The 13,833-nt window shown below is 41.9% G+C and overlaps 1 protein-coding gene across 46 annotated transcripts in view; it reads left to right on the top strand.

The window, feature by feature from the left end:
- ptprda (protein tyrosine phosphatase receptor type Da) overlaps nt 1-13,833 on the top strand; it is a 428,165-nt gene that overhangs the window by 172,183 nt on the left and 242,149 nt on the right. For all 46 annotated transcript variants that reach the window (XM_033651569.2, XM_078164079.1, XM_078164087.1 and 43 more), the window contains exon 5: nt 10,582-10,654. The gene's annotated coding sequence lies outside the window, so the exon portion shown is untranslated. The remainder of the gene's footprint in view (nt 1-10,581; nt 10,655-13,833) is intronic.

Genomic DNA, 13,833 nt, shown 5'->3' on the forward strand with positions numbered 1-13,833 from the left:
AGTAAAATTCGTCCCTCACGTAACCATCAAGGATGCAATATCTTTCTGAGAAGAAGGACAGGATACACTGTCTGTGCATAGAGGATCACACATGCGTACACACTCACAGTCTTATTTATTTATATGTTTTCATATACGTATTTACTTTCCCCTCTCCATTTTTGGATGAAGCAATGATTCAAAAAGAATGAATGTTCAATATGCACAAGCCATGAGTGAAATATTCAAATGGTGCCCTATTTACAAAGGCTGGAGAGTTTCTCTCGCACTGCCGTCACATGTTTGTTATGTGATATAAAAAGAGAGGCAGCGGCAACTACAGGGACCTCATCCACGGATATTATGCGCCAAGTGGAATCTTTTTATAGCAAGTGTAAACACATTCGTTTGCTGCATTAAGATTGCTCAAAAATTTAGGCGGTTGTCAAGTGCTGGACAAAGGATGTGCCACGTCTTCATTTACAAGAGGTGGAGGATGCTTCTGTGTTTGTGTTCTAGGTGAGGGATAGGATGTATGAGGAGTACAGTAGAAGAGGGCTTGTGTGTACTTATGCAAAATCCTGTGTGCTCCCACACCTGTGTGCAAAGGAGCGCGTCTGTGTGTGTGTTTTGGGCCGAGCTGCCAGACGGCTGCTATCTTGGTGAGTCAGACGGGCAGGGAAGCTGGCGAGGCACGCCGATCGTTTGAAGTGCTATTCTCTCCCGGAAGTTCGATCCGCCCCGAGGAAATTTGTCATGTTGTTCTACCTTTCTGATTCCTGTACGGTGGGGGTTGGGGAAAGGTATTTGTTCCTATTTGCTGTCGACATCTCAATAAACACACACTTGTGTGTAACAGACCGGTAAAGGTAACTAAGGAATTTGTTTGGCCTTGCTGTGAAATCAGTTTTATCTCCTTTTTCTCTCCCTGGTTTGGGACAGAAGTGGGCCAAGCAGCTGTTGTAGCCCAATTCTTGACAGGACATAATTCATCATATATTCACCCAGCCCTTGGCTACACACTGGACTGTTCTGCCTTTTGCCAAATATCTGATTTTCTTTCTTACAATCCTCATCCAAATCTGCCTATCATCCACTCTTTCTTTGTTTGAAATTGTCTCACCAGATCCCCATCCCCCTACTTCTAACACCTGATATCTCTCTTTGTACTTCCTGATCGTCTCTCATTCATCTCTATCCAGTCTCCCTCCTGATTTCCCTCCCCCATCCATCTCCCCCCCTCTATCTCACAATATCCACCCAAGGCTTACAGTGTATGCCGGTGTCATTCCATCTGAATTGAATACCGTTTCTTCCATTGGTTAATTAAAGCCACTCTCTCTTTCACGTTATTAACTCCACTCCTCTGAGATCCATCAAATCCCCTGGACAGTAAGTAAAAATGAGGCCGAAAGGGGAAGAGTGAAAGAGAGACGTAGATAGTAATAGAGAAAGGGAGAGAAGAAGGGGAGAGAAAGCATATTTTGTTGAGACAGAGAGCCTCAAGAGTGATTCAGCCATCCCCTCCTTTTTGCAAGAAGGCTCATGTCATGAGTATTTTAAGTGCTCTCCATTCCGTTGTTCTCCTTTAATCCTGTTAGATAACTCTCTTCCTCCCTCCTCCTTCTGCGTCTTTCTTTCTATTTTTCTTCTTTCCTCCTCCGCTCCCTGCTGCCCACTCAGCAAACGGCGAGTTATGCTCTCTGCCACACGCAAAAAAAAAAGGCTAGAGTGTGCCTAAACAAGGTAGAAGGAGGAAGAGGGAGAGGAAGCTCGAGCAAGAAGGAAAGCACGGGAGAGGGAAGATGACAAAGATGTGGCGGTACTGGTAGGCGTAGGAGAAATCTGCTGGACGGTGCGGGCTCATTTGTTAGGAGGAGAGATGAGTGTGGACAAAAGCCAAGGCAGTGGCGAGTGAGTTGTGAACTACACACAACTTGTCGGTAACCTTCGCACAAAGACCGGAAGGGGATGGGGTTGATTTGAAATGCATGTGATGCGCACGGTATTGTGGAATTCAAATCTGAATATCTGGAAAAGCTGCCAAACACAGAGCGACATCTAAATGTTTGTTAATGCTTTGTATTTCTGTCATTTGTCCAAACACACACTCAAGGCTCATGCACACACACACACAATTTGCAGAAAGGAGTATTCTGACATACAAGTGCATTTTGTAATCCTTAAAACAGAGACTCCTCTTCCTGGTCCCTATTTTTTTTGTCTGATGATAAGAGGTTGAATCACACTGGATTCACACTTGTATACCAAACAATACGTGATGCAATGGTTCAAACCTGCCTTGTAACCGCTATGCAAAGCCAGCAACCTCACTGGAGCTGCTTCCACTTCACAAGGAATACATTTCCCACAAGCCCCCATCTCCCTAGTCCATCATTTACATGAGGACAATTACAAATGAGGGAGTTGTAGAGTAGGAGCCAGGCGCTGCAGTTCATCTGCCAAGACGGGGTAGCCACTTAGCGCAGGTGAGGTGGGGCAGCCACATTCCTGCAGCTCTTCATGGGGAAAAAAAATGGGTCACAAGAGCGGAGGAGAATTGGCTAGACCAATAGCACAGACTAGTGGTGAAGGTTCAGAACTGCGTGAAAGGTCTGTGCTCTTAATTTGAGTCTGTTTGAGGGAAATTCAGTCGAAACCAACAACCCTTATTTCAGTCATCACTCCAAGTGGATAATTCTCTTTGATACATGGTCCTTGCATTTACGCGGCGCCATCATTACCACTTACTTGAACAAGCTTAACCTTCTCAATCACACTCCGACCACCTGATTTGCTTTAAGATTCTGCTCTTCCTCTCACTGCCAAAGACATTAATTCAGCACAAAGAGGAGGCAGGAGGGGCAGGCACTTGTGCCGAGAAGAATTTGCATGACCCAAAAATGCCCTGCCTCTCCTCCGACTCCATAAATCAAAGGGATAGAGAGAATCCCCAAATGCCTCCATTCTTTGTCCTCAAAGGTGATAAATTGATCCCTGGCTGGCTAATAAGCAGAGGCACAGGGCGGCCCAAACTTCCCAAAGATTTATGCGGCGACAAGTGGATTTATAGAGGAGGAAATGTGAGCGATCTGAGAACAAAATCTATTTACTTCATTCGCCCCAGTACTCATGAGAGTTGAGATGGGAACTCCTCAGGGAAACCCGGGGGTGTAAGCCTCGGAGAAGTAATGTATCAGGACAATAGAAATAGACTATCTGTCATAGATGCGATGAATGTGATGGAATTATCTGGTTTTGATTGATGAACATGTGTTTCCAATTACAAAGATTCTCAGTCCATGCGAATATGCCCACTGCCTCTGGATGGGCCATGATTCAACACAATTTTGAGTAGATTTCATTCCTCTACTCTGACCCCTTTCATTAAACCTGATCTAATAACAGCAGATTGCTGAAAATCGATATGACCGACACTTAAGCATTCTTAGGTTTGTCAGCAGAGTGAAGGGAGGCAACAGTTCCCCTTCGCCAGGCATAAGAGAAACCTTTTAAGGCAACTCAACCAGTCATCTTAATGACGTGAGGTGATACGGTGACAGGAAAAGCGGCCTTTTAAGAAGATGATCAATGCTATCATCTTCTCCAAAGATGACTAGAAAAAGGGACAGAATATAGCGGCGTAGAGTTTCCTAAGAGGAGCTACCCTCCTTTCCTGCCTCTTCCTCTCTCCTTCTCCTCATGCAATTCTCCCACTTTAGCCTTAATGTGTTTTCCCTCTTCCCGGCCTCGCTCGCTACACCTTCCTGTTTCATTCTCAGTTTCATCATCTCATCTGATCTCTCACCCTTTACCCTCTTTGTCTCTCTTCATCCTCCGCCGCCTAAGCCCTTCCTCCTTTTCCGCTGTACCTCCTCTCTGCTTTCTGTCTACCGCACATTATCTCACTCACTCCCCTCTTTGCACTGACAGCATGCTTATCCTGTTGTGTTGATGAGATATTTGAACGATTAACATTATGCATGCTGAGCAGATTATGATAGCCTTTGGGGAGGAGCAGTTTCAGCATGATGGAAAGTTTCCAGCATGATAGAAAACTCTGCTGATAAGAGGGCTTTGCAGACAAGGGAGAAGTACCATCCAAGGATGTCTGTACTCACCTATTCTTCACCACAGCAGCAGCAGCAGTAGCAGCAGCAGCAGCAGCCTTCCACATTCTTCATTCTAAGAGAGAGGGATGGACAAGGAAATTCAGTTCGCTTCAAAATTGTCAATAGTACTTGTGTGCAGAGGACAAAAATGTAGCTATTGTCTAAAGGATTAGCAATAACATTAAGGAGAAGAGGGAAGACAACGCTCAGTTTTTGCAATAAAGGATGACAGAAGCCTATTTTTCCATGCCACATAACTCCTGAGGAAAAGTTGCTGCTTCATGAAGTGATTTTTAGAATTTGCATCTTTGAGTTTGGATGGGAACATTTCTCACTGAGACAGCTCACATGGCAGATGTGATATCCCATCAACATCCGCCTGACAACTGCAAACCTATGCAAATGTGTCTAAAATATCATACCTCCTCCCACCCGAAGTATATCTTTTTTGGGCTGCATGACGCCAATTCTGAATAGACATATGATGTACCATATAACTAATTCCATCTACGTCTGACAGTGACGCTACCCTGTGCCACTGAGGCAGCTGTTGGTACAGAGAGAGAGAGTGAGACGCAGAGTGAGAGAGAGTGAGAGAGAGGGGGAAGCGAAAGGCAGATCACTTCCCAAGTGCTCATTTTTAGCTGGCTTGTTTGGGCACAGCGCACCAGAGCTGACGAGCTGAGCACAGAGTTTTTGACACAATGGTGTCAAACTCGGAACTGTGATGTTCAGCTCACACAAGTGAATAGCATCGCACCTGCTGGCAACATGCAGACACAGACACAAACAGACTGTTATCAAGCCTGCGTGGCAATTAGTGTGTTTGGGAGTGCTGTGAACCCTAATGAAACATTTGCCATACATTGTTTCATTAGGAAGCTTTCAGGGAGATGGCATATGGAATCTTTTGGAACTGCAGAAACAATTTGCAAATGGCATCCATAAATCATATAAGTTAGGTAACTTGGAACTAGAGCAGAGCTGTAACACTTGAGACGTAGCAAGATAAAGCTGGTCTAGCAGTTGATCCGTACTTGGTTATGGCATCATATAAGAGTTGCTGTCTTGAGAGTTTTGTTCCACCTCTTTCCTCAGGATCTTAGAAAATATTTAACAGATGGGAGCTTCACTGTTTTCTATGCCATGCTGTGTCAGCGCTGAAATGAAGACTATTCCTCCTTTTTGATGTTTCAAACTGTTTCACTAGAACAGGTGGTAAAGCTCACAAATATACAAAACTCTAATCAAGAAAAACAACTGCTGTTAAAGCTGCAATTGTTCATTTTTTAAAACCCATTGTATAGTAGGGTGTATACATCGATCTGGATGAATATGTCAATATAACAATCCAATGTCACTGATGCAAAGAAAAACATTGATACAGACTGTCATCTTTAAAATATGCCTTTATTTTGAAATTCTGATGTGACTCTATTGTCATCAAAGCACACCTCTTGTGCAGCAGACCCTACGCTGTTGTCTACGTACGTGGCCTACACCATTGTGAGCATTTACACATGTGCACTGATGTGTCTGTGTGGCTCTGCAGTTACACCTCCAAAACACGAGTCGGCAGCAGAGGTTTCTGTGAAGTGCTGTTAAGTTTAGGTCATTCAAAACACACCCAAAACACACATTAAATATGGTTTAATAGAGACAATTTCAAACACAAGTACACAGATGCACTTCACTATAACTTGCAGGACTCTCAAACAAAGCATTTGTCTTTTGCTGGACACACTTTTCTCCATAAATATAACATGTTAATGTTATTAGCACAAGCCTATGGCATTTTACATTGTATAAATTAGCCTAGCAACGAGTGGAGATTTCCTCTGCTCATATGAAGCCAGGATAAATCACACAGAAGACTTAAAATGCTATTTTTGTGGAGGCTTTATTGTCATCAGAATTTACGGTTTCTTATCTATAAAATTTAAATGAATAGAAGCTTTGTTTGTAAAATGATGAAATGACAAAAACAGAGATCTGCATCGCTGAGATGCGTACATTTCTGGGGAGGTGCTACAGCATAGGGTACGGCATAGGCTCTACATCAATGCAGATCCTACAGCTTAGGTACAGCGTCGATTTGATGCAGAAGTATAAATTCCGCCTTAATATTTAAACAGTGCTAGAGGCCAACACCAGGCAGACAATGGCAAGCAGCTAAGGAAAAACACAATGACGATATTTGCTGATATTGTCCCATATTGATCGCAGGCCCCTAAATTGAGTCAAATGGAAATCATTTCATGGCAGACTTGGTGACATCAGCAGATATTGTATTGTTGTCTAAAGAATCATTTTCATATTGTGATGAAACTTGTGATGTGGAGGTAGCAGTGAGTTTGCTGAACACAGGGTGAAGCATTTAGCAGCTAAACAGTTGGTGAAGACCAAAACAGAACTAAAGAGGACTGTGGATACCAGACTTGCATTGCATGCCAACTAGCCATTAATATATTGCTGACTTAAGGCTGGGAAAGATAACAAGATTATCTTGATATCAGGATATGAGACTAGATATCATCTTAGATTATGGATATCATAATATTGTGTTGGCTTTTCCTGGTTTTAACAGCTGCATTATAGTAAGATAATGTCATTTTCTGGACTGTTGAAGCTGTTGTATTATTTGCTTTTACAACTTTGTCATTATATCCACATTGGTAAAGACTGAACAAAAATATCATTGTGTAATTATTGTGTGAACGCACAAATAGTCAATCCTACAGTATTGTGGCAACACAGACAGAGGTATTTACTCAAAAATACAGTTATATATTTTTTTTTTCATATTGATCAGCCCTTCTCTGAATCTCTGCTAGATAGAAACATAACTGAGCCATCCAAATGAAATAACAAAAACTCAACAAGACAAGTGGCCAGAACTTATCGAAAGAGTACTTGGTTTCAGTCTACCTCAACAACATAAAATCCTAAAGACACACACAGAACTGTTGTCTTTGAAATGCACGACAGTAGATGTCATTTTGTATGGTTATTAACTATTTGGGTGGCAGCAGCTCAGCCCACAAGAACTTGGTTTGGGAACTGGAGGGTCACCAGTTAAAGTCCCCATACGGACCTAGTATGGAGCGTGGACTGGTAGCTGGAGAGGTGCCATTGAGCAGGGCACTGAACCCCCCAAATGCTCGGGGTGCATGTCAAAAGTAGCTCTTTCGCTCTGACATCTCTCCATTTAATGTACCTAAAGGTTCTGTTTGTCTGTGTATGACAATAGAGTGGAAACAACTGAATTTCCCCTCAGGATTAATACAGTATCTTCTTCTTCTACTAATATATTCCCTTGTGTCTATTGGATGTGTAAACAGGTGACTGTTTGCTAACCAGTTAGCCATATAACCCAGTCTTCCTAACATTTTCAACTGACTTTTATGTTTTGTCATAAAGAATATTCTATGATATATGTAATTAGGCAGCAAATACATGATTGCCATTAAAATTAAGTACTCTTGTGTCATTATTATTCTGAATAAGACAATATTCTGAATTAGATTTTGGCCATGTGTGCAGCATATTCTGCTTGGATATTGTGAATCAGGCTTTTTTTCTGAATGTAGCATTTCCCCAATGAGGACATTTGGGATATGCTGGTAATGGCTGGGTTTTAGGAGCATTCTTTGGACATGGTAACAGCACATTCAGAAAATGTGTCTCAATTTGGAGTGGTGCAGTTTGCGACACACGGGGTCTGGCCTGTTTACTGTCAGCTCTGTGCATTGTCGTGGATGCATTGTACATACAGGAAGCCAACAGTTTTCAAGGTTGGAGCAGAGATGCATGCCTGAAAGAAAAGCTCACATTCCTGGTTGGAAGGAGAAACACTCCTACGTTTAGACGTTATAAAAGGTTTTTTGATATGTGCAAATATCGCCATGCTGACTTTTTCAAGACAGTGATTGAAGGAATGAAAGATGGAGGCTGTGGATGCAGAGATGTAAAAGTCTACCACTAGTGGAAATCTTAAAGAAAAAATGGGGTTTTGACACAAAGAAGCAAATTGGCAACCAGGTCTAGCCATTCCACTCTTTCATATTTTGACATGATAAACAGCACTTTAGGACATTTTTATTGGAGTGTACGCAGCAGCATGTAAACAGGATTTTAGCAAAATATTCACTTCCATTAGTTGTGTCAGCAGCTATCAGAATAAGTGCAAAAACCTGGATATTTTGTGCATGTAAACAAAGTCATAGTATATGCAATGGATCACTGAAGTGCTACCCTAAGTGGTACCTGGCTCTGACTTTCTACTGTATCAAAGTGCCAGTTTTAGTCACAAGCTTGAGGCTGGTTTTACAGTGGTCCTGCAGTAAACATTGAACTAACCCTCCATACCACAGTCCATTTCCTGTGCTGTTTATACAAGCACGATGGCGCCATAATTCCTGTGCTTTGCCAGCAGCAGCGTGTGCTGTAAATTACCAGTCATTTATGACTGGGTGTGATCTTCCCAGCATTCAATCAGAGCACTAAAAAAATAAACAAATAAGGATTAGATTTTTTTTTTTTTAACTGCTCCCACTTGACTGGCGTTTTAAAAGTCGTGTATGGATAAGTAATATCTTCACCTCCACCTCAACATTCTGCTGGTTTTATGAGTGGAGCTGGTGTCTCTGTTGGTTACTGTTCAGGGGAAGGTCATAAACGGGCGATTTATGTCTGAAGTGCAGCCAGGAATGCTGATGCTACTGTCAGAGAGCAGAGATACTATCTGGTTTGACTCACATTTAATGGAAACTGTAAAGTCCACAACTGAACGTCCTAACTCATGCACTTTTTACAGTATGTGCTCACACCGAAGAAGCGTTAACATAACAGGCAGACGGAGGATATATAGAATGGTATAATGAGATAGATGGAATATAAGTTTGCTCCTTGCGACACTAAAAGCAGGTCTCACACTTTCAGCATCTTACATCACATTTCAAGTCTAATTTGAGGTCTAAGTGCACCAAATGTGCCTCCAGTATTAAACTTAATCGTCATAGTGAGAAATGAGAACACTTCATTAGTCCTCCAATGGTGTCTGCACTTGTGGAAAATATTATTCAATACAAACACATAACTTGCAACACGGTCTCACAAGTGCAACAGTGTCCATAAATGCAACACCAACTAATATGATGTTAGATCGATTTCTGCACCACCTACTTTTTTTGCAGCGGTTATCTTTTAGCCACCATTGTTAAGTTATGGGCATTTTAATTGCTATAGACAGGGGTCCATTAGCATAGCTTCTTGGGTGGCCATGGCCATGTTTCTCCAAATCATTAAGCTAATTATACAAGCTAATTAATCAGTATGCTTGGAATGGGCTGCGTGAGCAGACGCTGCTCTTTGTTGGCTTGCATAATGAAAGGAGTCCATTTTTAGATGGGGAAAATGAAGAAGGGGAGGGAGAGAGAAACTTTGATCTCAAAAGTAAACATATGATTTTTGCATATCAAGTACGTCGGCTAAGTTGGGGGAAAAAAAAATGTGAAGTCGGATTACAGATGCAAAAAGCCAAGCTGGATTCACATTTGTAGTGCTTTGAAGATGCGGAACACTGCATGGAGATAGCAGATAGTAGAGGTAGTGTGTGCAGTGGTGTCCAACAACCAATTATCAGTGTCATTGTCATGCAAGACAAACACAGGCAGAGATCTGTCAGTCACTGGCGCCGCTGTTACATTTGAGGGCAATCAGACAACTTCAAGCATGTGCTCCTCTTCCGTTACTGAGCCGAGCTCTGGTCTTGGAATTTCATAAAGCAAACATGGGAGGCCGTTAATATTGATGTGTGTGTATTTGACAAAGCCTGTCTGTGTGTTCTCAAGAATGAGGAGGACCTCTGTGCTCCTCGGACATCATTTGAGGTCCCTTGCCACCCTATTATTTTCTAGTCATCAATCTGAACCAAGCCGTTGACAAAATCAATTAAGGTCCCATGTATGTGCGCTGTATGGTTATCACTGGGCGTGTATGTGCATCTGTGTGTGTGTGTGTGTGTGTGTGTGTGTGTGTGTGTGTGTGTGTGTGTGTGTGTACGTCAGGCGCATATTCATGCTTTCTTGCACACAACTAAGGGCGCATGAAAGAGAGTCACTGTCAGAAATTATTACTTACAAGCAGACATATCCAAACATCCTGCTATCCTGTCTCCAGTATGTGGTAGAGACACTGTCAGTGTTCATGCAGGAGTCTATTTTTAGCAGCTCTTATTATGCACAACGGAAAATCACCTCCTCAAAGTACATGAAGCATGTTTACAAAACCTAATGGGACTATGCTGATAACACAGCAATGCGTAGTGGCTACAGGGTATGTTGGAGTATGCATGTCTCCATACGTCTCAACATGTGATTGTGTGTGCGAGTCTACGGCACAATGATCCAAGTGTTCAGTTGTAAATGGACAATGATACAATACACTAAAGCATGACTCACACTGACCTCTCTTTCTCTTACCCCTCCAGGGAGATTCTGAGGAGTTCTCTTCTTTCATCACTCTGGTCCGAGGCAGCAATCGCAAATCATTATTCCAAACAGGTAAGATCCTCCCTCCTTGAAACTGTATTATTGAACAAAGCACTCTGTCTATGACAATCACCTGTGACCAAATCCTCTTTTCAATGTTCAAATGTCAAAGCAGCCACGAAAAAAATCAACAGGACAATAATGTCAACCCACAGAAATCAAATCAAAGGTCAAACAACTAAATGTTGTTAGTATAGATGGGTATAGATGAATGTATGAAATGATCTATTGTTCAGGCACGGTAAATTGGTTTCCTGACTGCCTGACTTTTTATTATTTGATATGAAATAATAGTCAAGCTTGGCAAACAAGTTAGGTTTGATTTCCTTTTATGAAACAGGGTAGATGTTTTATAAATTATAGAACAGCTGTGTCTACAGTGGTACACTGAGGATTGTCCTGTTGTAATCACATTAAAAAAACAGGCACAGCATTTCTCTCACAGACACATTGTTTGGCTACTGTACTGGACTGATGCTCAATTGCCTGAAATATCACTGGTATTGCTCTGCAAAGCACAGTGACACACATAAAGCATGCTAATGGTGCCCTCTGGAGTACAGAAATCTCTACTGCTGCTGCTCGACTGTTTTTACAAGAGATCTGTTTGCACATTAAGACTGCGTGGACGATGCAGCCATTCGCACTTCTCGCAGCTTTTGGAGGACTGACAGGTGCTTTTAGCACATTGTGGAAGCCTAAGCACACTTGCAAGCACATAGAGACGACAAGAGGAGGCTCCCTGACAAAATAAAGTCATAGTAGGTGACCTTAATCTAAACACGCTGAATCTCCAGAATCATCTATCGAAAATAATATCATCTCTAAAATGCCCGCTACTGTATTGTCACACGCAAAGTGGCATTTTCTACTGCACTCACATGTACATATGACTACAAATGCTCAACCATACTGCAAAAAATCAGTCTCACATTAAAAATAAATGACTCCTCCTCGTTATTATTTTTATCATAATGATGTTTAAGTTGGGATCATTAGCAGTACAGTTCACGTCCTTTGGAACCAGAGAGGAGTTACCCTCTATCACAGCACTGTTTTTCAGATCAATGACTAGTGCTGTGGTTTCCCCCAAAGGACTTGCGGGTGCAGCTGTAATTGGAGCGTTTGTGTTGCTGTGAGTTACTTTCCCGTAGGCCCCACACACCAGAACATTCCTCTACATGTCCATAGGATTCCCAGTGAACTTATCTAATGCACCTGCAAGGAAAGTTCTGCGGCGTTCTATTTTGAGATCAAATTATATAGCAAAGCTGTTCCAACCCTGTGTCTTGTTACTGGGACACAGCCCTTCGCTTTTATGTCTTATTTTTACCAGCAGCGTCAAGTATATTCCCCAGTGTGTTAAATAGGTGAGTGTCAACGCTACGAGGCAAACGCTGCTTTTCACTCAGAGCATTTCACACATATGATGCCCTCTGTCCCCCGTGGCAATTACTGTGAACACTTGCGAAAATTTGTCGGAAGCTCAGGTGGCAAAGTGATTTGAATTAAAGATGACAGCAACAAATGCAGCTTCAGTGGAAAGGCTAGACAAAAACAGTTAAGTACAGACAAGTGAGTTAGACTAACTTTGTGCCTGAAGTATTGTAAATGACAGCGGCAAAATTGTCAGCATTGCATAGTCTGTTGGAGGCCATTTGAATGTCCTGTTCAACAACCATTAAGGCATTAAATTTAAATTGAATCTGTTGTTTCTTCTCAGAGAGAAAGTCTTAAAGACACTTGTTAAATGACACTGTAGCACATTTCACAAAGAGCGGTGGGTACGTAGGTGCCCTACACCTGTCAGATGGAGTTGTGTTATATAAAGCAGAATTCGCAGCAGTCGCAGGTGACCTCGTTCAGAATAGCAATGAGTCCAGCAGCCAAAAAACTTTCCAAAGTCTACTTTCTAAAAGTGCTTACAATAAATGAGAAGTGACCTGCTAACGGTGAAAAATGCTATCTTTTTACAGCGAAGGCCATCCATAATTGGGAAAAAGCTGAGGTGCTGCACACAACAGTGCATGACTACTGGGCTGAATTATGTCTTTTGAAGGTCCAGTGTGACGCATTTAGAGGGATACACTGGCAGAAACCTAATATAATAAGATGAGCATGTTTTTTTAGTTTATAATCACCTGAAAATAAGATTCATTGTGATTTTGTTAACTTAGAATGAGCCGCTGATATCTACATAGGGAGTGAGGTCTTGTATACAGAGATCGCCATGTCTCTACAGTAGCCCATAACAGACAAACCAAACACTGCCTCCAGATAGGGCCGTATGTGTTTTTACATTGGCCTTATACCATAACTTTGTGGATAATTCTGCTCTTGGTGAAAATCCCCTGAATGTCTGAATCTTAAGTTATCAGAGAAAAAAAGGTGAGCATACATTAGCAGGTGCTAGGCTAGAGGACTGTCTCTGACATGCCAAACAGCATTATAAAAACACTGATTTGTAACATGAAACTGCTTTATTCAGTGTTTTTACTTGTTTTAATCACCTGGTCCAATTATTTTTGAGAGCAGGAGATCTCTGCGGATAATTCGGCTCCCAGTAAAAACCTCTTGAACATGTAGATCAGAAATAAGGTGAGCACGCATTAAGTTATCAGAGAAAATAGATGAGACGGTGCTGGGTGAGCTGCCTGTCTACATCGTGCCAAACAGTGTAGGAGAAACACTGATTTGTAACTGAAACTGCTTTATTCAGTGTTTTTACCGCTTTAAGTCACCTGGGCCATTTGTTTTGGAGATAAGGAAAACTCTGCGGATAATTCGGCTTCCAGTAAAAACCTCCTGAACAAAAAACACTAAAGAAATTCTCACCAGGAGAAGTTTCAGCTGGTTGCAGTTACCATTGGGCAATATGGACAAAAATTCATATCTTGGTATTTACAGGCTGACTGGCGATGTACGATCTGGGTATTTTCTATGAAACGGGCGACATGTTTTCGGTTGCAAGTCAAAGTCACATTTGAGATGTAACAAGCAGTTTTATAAAAACAGACTGTGATCAAAATAAAATGCAAAGACAGGGATTTTATTCCCATGTTTGAAAGTATGCAGCTGCATAACAGTAAGCCTACACCTCCAAAACACCAGTCAGCAAGTGCTGTAAAGTTTAGTTGATTCAAAACACACATTAAATATGGCTTAATAGTGACAATTTCAAACACAAGTAC

Source organism: Epinephelus lanceolatus, chromosome 22, assembly GCF_041903045.1.
Source record: "Epinephelus lanceolatus isolate andai-2023 chromosome 22, ASM4190304v1, whole genome shotgun sequence".
Classification (NCBI taxonomy): Eukaryota; Metazoa; Chordata; class Actinopteri; order Perciformes; family Serranidae; genus Epinephelus; species Epinephelus lanceolatus.